This window comes from Symphalangus syndactylus, chromosome 11, assembly GCF_028878055.3.
Source record: "Symphalangus syndactylus isolate Jambi chromosome 11, NHGRI_mSymSyn1-v2.1_pri, whole genome shotgun sequence".
Taxonomy (NCBI): domain Eukaryota; kingdom Metazoa; phylum Chordata; class Mammalia; order Primates; family Hylobatidae; genus Symphalangus; species Symphalangus syndactylus.
In genome coordinates, this window is record NC_072433.2 from 55,153,508 (window position 1) to 55,161,029 (window position 7,522).

Sequence of the window (7,522 nt, forward strand, 5' to 3'; positions counted from 1 at the left end):
CCTGTAGTCCTAGCCGCTTGGGAGGCTGAGGCAGGAGAATCGCTTGAACCCATGAGATGGAGGTTGCAGTGAGCCAAGATCATACCACTGCACTCCAGCCTGGGCAACAAAGCGAGACGCCATCTCAAAAAAAAAAGTCACGGATGTATTGAGAATGTGACCAGAGGGTGGAACATCAGGAAAGATGTAGTGAAGACAGTAGTGACGATTGGACCCTGAGGGTTCACCAGGCAGGAGAAGGGAGAGCTGGTCTAGACCAGTGTAGAGGCACTGTTACCTGTTCGTAACAAGACAGGTGCCATCAGTAAGAGGGTGCATTGAGAGACTGGGCCTTTGCTGTGATATTTAAGCATGTGGTTGTTTTCTGATCATTTAAGTTTATTATGTTTTTTGTTTGTTTTTGAGACAGAGTCTCACTCTGTCGCCCAGGCTGGGGTGCAGTGGCACGATCTCGGCTCATTGCAAGCTCCGCCTCCCGGGTTCACGCCATTCTCCTGCCTCAGCCTCCCAAGTAGCTGGGACTACAGGCGCCCAACACCACGCCCGGCTAAATTTTTGTTTTTTTTTTTTTGTTTTTTTTTTTTGTTTTATTAGTAGAGACGGGGTTTTACCACGTTAGCCAGGATGGTCTCCATCTCCTGACCTCGTGATCCATCCGCCTCCACCTCCCAAAGTGCTGGGATTACATGCGTGAGCCACCGCGCCCGGCCTTATTGTGTTTTACATAAGTATGGGTCCACAACAGATTGGATTTTTTTTTTTTTAAGAGATGGGATCTTGCTGTGTTGCTCAGGCTGATCTTGAACTCCTGGACTCAAGCAATCCTCCCATCTCAGCCTTCTAAGTAGCTGGGACTACAGGTGTGTACCATCATGCCCGGTCTAGATTGGAAATTTTTTTTAAATGATCCTTTACCACATTTGAGAAGTACTGATGTAGGCAGAGGAAAAAGTGCAAGCTCAAAGGGTTGGAGAAGGGAGATTGTGGCGTGATTAGTGTAACGCACATGTGGAGCGTGTGCAGGAGATGCACTGGAGACTTACCCGGGCCATCTCTTAAAACTTTCAATGCTCTGGGCTTTTATAAACAAATTCACAGCTGGGGCTGGGCGTAGTGGCTCACACCTGAAATCCCAGCACTGTGGGAGGCCGAGGCAGGACCATCACTTGAGGCCAGTAGCAGGGCACAAAAAATTAAAAATTAGCCAGGCATGGTTGTGTGTGCCAGTAGTCCAAGCTGCTGGGGAGACTGAGGCAGGAGGATCACTTGAGCCCAGGAGCATCACTTGAGCCCAGGAGCTTAAGGTCTATTTAAGTTAAGGGTACAGTGAGCTATGATTATACCACTGCACTTCAGCCTGGGGAATAGAGCAAGACCTTGTCTCTAAAAAAAAGGTAACAAAATAACATGAATGGATTCCATTTTAAGAAAGAGAATAGGCCGGGCGCGGTGGCTCACGCCTGTAATCCCAGCACTTTGGGAGGCCGAGGCGGGTGGATCACGAGGTCAGGAGATCGAGACCATGGTGAAACGTCGTCTCTACTAAAAATACAAAAAAATTAGCTGGGCGCGGTGGCAGGTGCCTGTAGTCCCAACTACTCCAGAGGCTGAGGCAGGAGAATGGCGTGAACCTGGGAAGCGGAGCTTGCAGTGAGCCGAGATCGCGCCACTGCACTCCAGCCTGGGCAACAGAGCGAGACTTCATCTCAAAAAAAAAAAAAAAAAAAGAGAATGAAGCATCATTGTGTGGAGTATGAAATTGGAAGCAAAGAGCATGAAGCAAAAAAAAAACAAAAAAAAAAACCATCTGAAGTCAGGGTGCCTGGGGCCAGAGGTGGGGGAGGATTGAAGAGGTGCAGATGTAAAAAACTGTGAAGCTACTGTGACCAGTGGATTCAGGAGTGGAAGGAGTCAAGAATGACACATTCTCCTGACTGGAGGATAAACAAATATGACTGTTTTCAAGAAATAGCTGGAATATTCTTTGTGTTCAGAAGTACAAGAACAGCACATAGGAAGGGAAGAATGATACTGAGGTTGAAGAGAAGCCTTCTGACGTGCACTAACTAGACTCTAGGCTCAGCTTCTGTCACAAGGAGCCCCAAACAGTGACTCAGCAAAATAGCTTATTTCTCATGTGACAGTTCAGAGGTGAGTGGTCCAGGGTTAGGGTTAGACAACAACTTACGCAAAATCATCTAGGGACCCAGGATGGTGCTGTCGTGTTGCTCCTGCATCTCCGAGGTTGTCATCTGTGTGGTTAAAGCGGCTCACCAGCCCCAAGTCCTTGTTCAAGCCCATGCCAAAGGAAGCGGAAATACAGGGCCTGGAAATTACACTGATCCCATTGGCCAGAACTTAGTCTCACGTTACCACCCTATATGCGAGACTAAAACGCCTCTAGCTGGATAGTTACATGTTCATTTAAACTTGGGTCATTTTGTTTCTTTTTTTTTTTTTTTTGTCTTTTTTTTTTTTTTGTCTTTTTTTTTTTTTGTCTTTTTCTGGAGAACTGGGTCTCATTATATTGCCCAGGCAGGTCTCAAACTCCTGGGCTCAAGCTATCCTCCCACCTCTTGCCTCCCTGAGAGCTGGGATTACAGGCGTGAGCCACCGCGCCCGGCCAGGTCATTTTGTTTCTAAATGAAGGGAAGGGGCACAAGTATTAGTCTGCCACAGAAGAGAAAGAGAGAAAGGTTTTGAAACGAATGACATAAATAGTTAACCGAAGTCTGGTTGTGGCTGACATCAGAGCCAGCATGTTGACCACTTCCATGCTGCGTGCTTTAGCTACCTTATCTCACTTAATCTCAGAATAACCCTATTGTCATTCCCAATTTGTAGATGGGAAAACAGACCCAAAGAGAAGTGATTCACCGTCCACACAACGGGGAAGTAAGGGGGCTAGGTGCACGTCAGGGCTGCCTGTGCCTGGCTCTTATACCTGATGCTGCTTTCATTTCCAGAGGGGGCAGCCTAGAGGAGAGGGCTAGGGACTGGACTCAACGTGCGAGTGCTTGGTGGAAGGGAAGCCAGAGGATGGAGTGGCCAGAGGTTAAGAACCAGGGAGGAGCAGTGATGAAAAGGCTGGAGAGCTTATGCATTTCAGGACTGGGCTACCAAGTACCTCACTTGGCCACTTCAGCATTCTTTGGCAGGAGGCACAGCCATTGTGTTGTCCAATGCCAGGGTATATATCTTTTTCAGTTTCCAATCTACCAATGGTGACCTTTGACCAGCATTGTCAAACCTTTTTCTGCCCAGGGCTAGATAGTATATATTTTAAGCTTTGTGGGCCACACGTGGATTGTCACTCGTTTTCTTCTTAACAACTTTTTTTTTTTTTTTCTTTGGAGACAGGGTCTTGCTCTGTCGCCTAGGCTGTTAACTACCGTTAACATTTTAATGCCTCTCTTTCTGGTGTGTGTATATTTATTACTAGACTGGAATCATCCTAGTCTGTTGCTGTTTCCGATCCCTTTACATAACGTGAGCTGCCTTCCGAAATTTTATTTATTTTTTTTTTAATTTATTTATTTTATAGACAGAGTCTTGCTGTGTCACCCAGGTTGGGTTCAGTGGTGCAATCTCAACTCACTGCAACCTCAGCCTCCAGAGTAGCTGGGACTACAGACACTCACTACCATACCCGGCTAATTTTTATATTTTTAGTAGGGACAGGTTTTCACCATGTTGGCCAGACTGGTCTTGAACTCCTGGCCTCAAGTGATCCGCCCGCCTCAGCATCCCAAAGTGCTGGGATTACAGGCGTGAGCCACCATGCCCGGCCTCCCCTCCCTTTACATAACATGAGCTGCTTTCCTAAATTTTAGCTAATGCCCTGGGTTGGGAAGTGGGAGGGCATAGGGGCCAAAAGGACAAGGCTCAAGTCAAGATGCCTGGGTTCAAATTCCAGTCCTTCCTTTAGAAGCTGCCACCCTTGGGACAATCTCTCTTCTCCAAGCCTCAGCGGCTTCATCTGTGAAAGAATCATCTCTCTTTGTTGGAGTTGCTGTGCATTCCATGAAAGGGCCATATATGCCACGTGACCCTCATGCCAAAGGAGCCAAAAAAAATGAGGCAGACAAATCCAGTTTGTCAGTTTTGGGTGATTTATTAAGGAGCTTAGACACAAAAGCATGGTCTTGGGCGGTGCTGTGACAGATCTCCACACCGCAGCCCCAAGACCCACCGCTTATGTCTTGGAGCAAAAGCATAGTGCTCTGGAAGGAATGTATAGGTGGCTACAGTGCTCACAGCCTGTCATTTCTGCAACAACAGGGTGGTTTTGGAGGAAATTTACAATTAACAGATGTTCCTACGTAAAGAGTCATACATCCACCAGGTGTGGTGGCACACGCCTATAGTCCCAGCAACTCAGAAGACTGAGGTGGGAGGATCACCTGAGCCTGGAAGGTCGAGGCTTCAGTAAGCTGTGATCACACCACTGCATTCCAACCTGGGTGACAGACTGAGACTGTCTCAAGACACAAAACAAAAACACGAGAAGCAGGTTTTTTTTGTTTTTTGTTTTTTGTTTTGAGACGGAGTCTTGCTCTGTTGCCCAGGCTGGAGTGCAGTGGTGCGATCTCGGCTCACTGCAAGCTCCGCCTCCCAGGTTCATGCCATTCTCCTGCCTCAGCCTCCCGAGTAGCTGGGACTACAGGCGTGCACCACCTACGCCCAGCTAATTTTTTTTGTATTTTAGTAGAGACGAGGTTTCACTGTGTTAGCCAGGATGGTCTCGATCTCCTGACTTTGTGATCCGCCCGCCTTAGCCTCTCAAAGTGCTGGGATTACAGGCGTGAGCCACCGCGCCCGGCCAAGAGAAGCAGTTTGAATAAAGTATTGTCTCTAATGAAAAGTACTTTAGGCCTGGCATGGTGGCTCACGCCTGTAATCCCAGCACTTGGGGAGGCTGAGGCAGGCGGATCACAAAGTCAGGAGTTCGAGACCAGCCTGGCCAACATGGTGAAACCCCATCTCTACTAAAAATACAAAAATTAGCCATGCGTAGTGGTGCCTGCCTGTAGTCCAAGCTACTTGGGAGGCTGAGACTGGAGAATCACTTGAACCCAAGAGGCGGAGGTTGCAGTGAGCCACGATCATGCCATTGCGCTCCAGCCTGGGTGACAGAGCGAGACTCCGTCTCAAAAAAAAAAGTACTTAAAAAAAATTTTTTTTTTTTTTAATTAAAAAAGCCAGACCTGGCCGGGCGCGGTGGCTCACGCTTGTAATCCCAGCATTTTGGGAGGCCGAGGCAGGCGGATCACGAGGTCAGGAGATCGAGACCACGGTGAAACCCCATCTCTACTAAAAATACAAAAAATTAGCCAGGCGTGGTAGCGGGTGCGTGTAGTCCCAGCTACTCGGAGAGGCTGAGGCAGGAGAATGGCGTGAACCTGGGAGGCAGAGCTTGCAGTGAGCCAAGATCGCGCCACTGCACTCCAGCCTGGGCGACAGAGCAAGACTCTTGTCTCAAAAAAAAAAAAAAAAAAAAGCCAGACCTAGGCAGGTGGATCACGAGGTCAGGAGATCGAGACCATCCTGGCCAACATGGTGAAAACCCATCTCTACTAAAAACACAAAAATAAGCCAGATGTGGTGGCACACACCTGTAATCCCAGCTACTCGGGAGGCTGAGGCAGGAGAATCCTTTGAACTCAGGAGGCGGAGGTTGCAGTGAGCCAAGATCACGCCACTGCACTCCAGCCTGAGCAACAGTGAGACTCCCTCTCAAAAACAAAAACTAAAAGAAGCAAGCCAGGCACGGCTCACGCCAGTAATTCCAGCACTTTGGGAGGCCAAGTGGGGAGGACTACCTGAGCCCAAGAGTTTGAGTCCAGCATGGACAACATGGTGACACCCGTCTTTATGAAAATTTTTTAAAAATCGAAAAAGTAATACATCAAGACTGTGTACAGTGGCTCATGCCTGTAATCCCAGCACTTTGGGAGGCCAAGGCAAAAGTTGCTTGAGATCAGGAATTTGAGACCACCCTGGGCAACATAGCAAGACCCCAACTCTACAAAAAAAATTATGAGCAGGGGGCATTTGTTGAGCTGGCCTATTGTCCCAGCTACTTGGAGGCTGACAGTTCAAGTGCCAGGGTCTGAGCTAGATGTGGGGTGTAACCTATGGTGAACAGGTTGTGGTCTGTATCACACCTGAGTTCACAGCCTAAGTAAAGGGGAGAGAAGGCAGCAACTGTGCTGCCGGGGTGGGAACCAAACTTCCCTTTTAGTCTCTTCCACTGACCTGACACATCCCTCGTAGGGCCTCGGGATCCTCATCTTTCTAATGAAGAGGATCGTTTCCAAAGGATGGCAAACTTCAGTACCTTCTCATCAGTTATCTAATTTTTTTTTTTTTTTTTTTTTGAGACAGAGTCTTGTTCTGTCGCTCAGGCTGGAGTGCAGTGGCGCGATCTCAGCTCACTACAGCCTCTGCCTCTCGCATTCAAGTGATTCTCCTGCCTCAGCCTCCTGAGTAGCTGGGATTATAGGCATCCACCACCATGCCTGGCTATCAGTTATCTAATTTTATTTTACTTAAAATTATTGAGGTGAAATAACATAAAATAACCATTTTATTTATTTATTTATTTATTTATTTCTATTTATTTATTTGAGATGGGGTTTTGCTCTTGTTGCCCAGGCTGGAGTGCAATGGTGCGATCTCACCACAACCTCCGCCTCCTGGGATCAAGTGATTCTCCTGGCTCAGCCTCCTAGGTAGCTGGGATTACAGGTGCACACCACCATGCCCAGCTAATTTTTGTATTTTATTAGTAGAGATGAGGTTTCACCATGTTGACCTGGCTGGTCTCGACCTCCTGACCTCAGGTGATCTGCCCACTTTGCCCTCCCAAAGTATTTATTTTGAGACAAGGTCTTGCTCTGTCACCCTGGCTGGAGTGCAGTGGTGCAGTGATAGCTCACTGCGGCCTTGAACGAACTCCTGGGTTCTCAGCCTCCATCTCAGCCTCCAGATAGCTGGGGCTATAGCTAATGTTTTTTTTTTTTTTGCTTGTTTGTTTGTTTGTTTTTTGAGACAGAGTCTCACTCTGTCGCCCAGGCTCAAATGCAATGGCGAGATCTTGGCTCACTGCAACCTCCACTTCCCTGGTTCAAGTGATTCTCCTGCCTCAGCCTCTCGAGTAGCTGGGATTACAGGCGCTCATTACCATGACTGGCTAATTTTTTTTTTCTTTTAAATACAGAGATGAGGTTTCACCATATTGGCCAAGCTGGTCTCGAACTCCTGATCTCAGGTGATCCACCTGCCTCGGTCTCCCAAAGTGCCATGCCCAGCTAATTTTTAAATTGAGACCAGGTCTCCCTGTGTTGACCATTCTGATCTTGAACTTTTAGGATCAAGTGATCCTTCTGCCTGGGCCTCCCAAAGTGCTGGAATTCCAGGCATGAGCCATCATGGCTGGCCTGATTTTTTAAAAGAAACAGAAATTGGGATTTTATTGTGAAATCTCCTGATCTTAGTATATTGGATTTCACTATTTTTA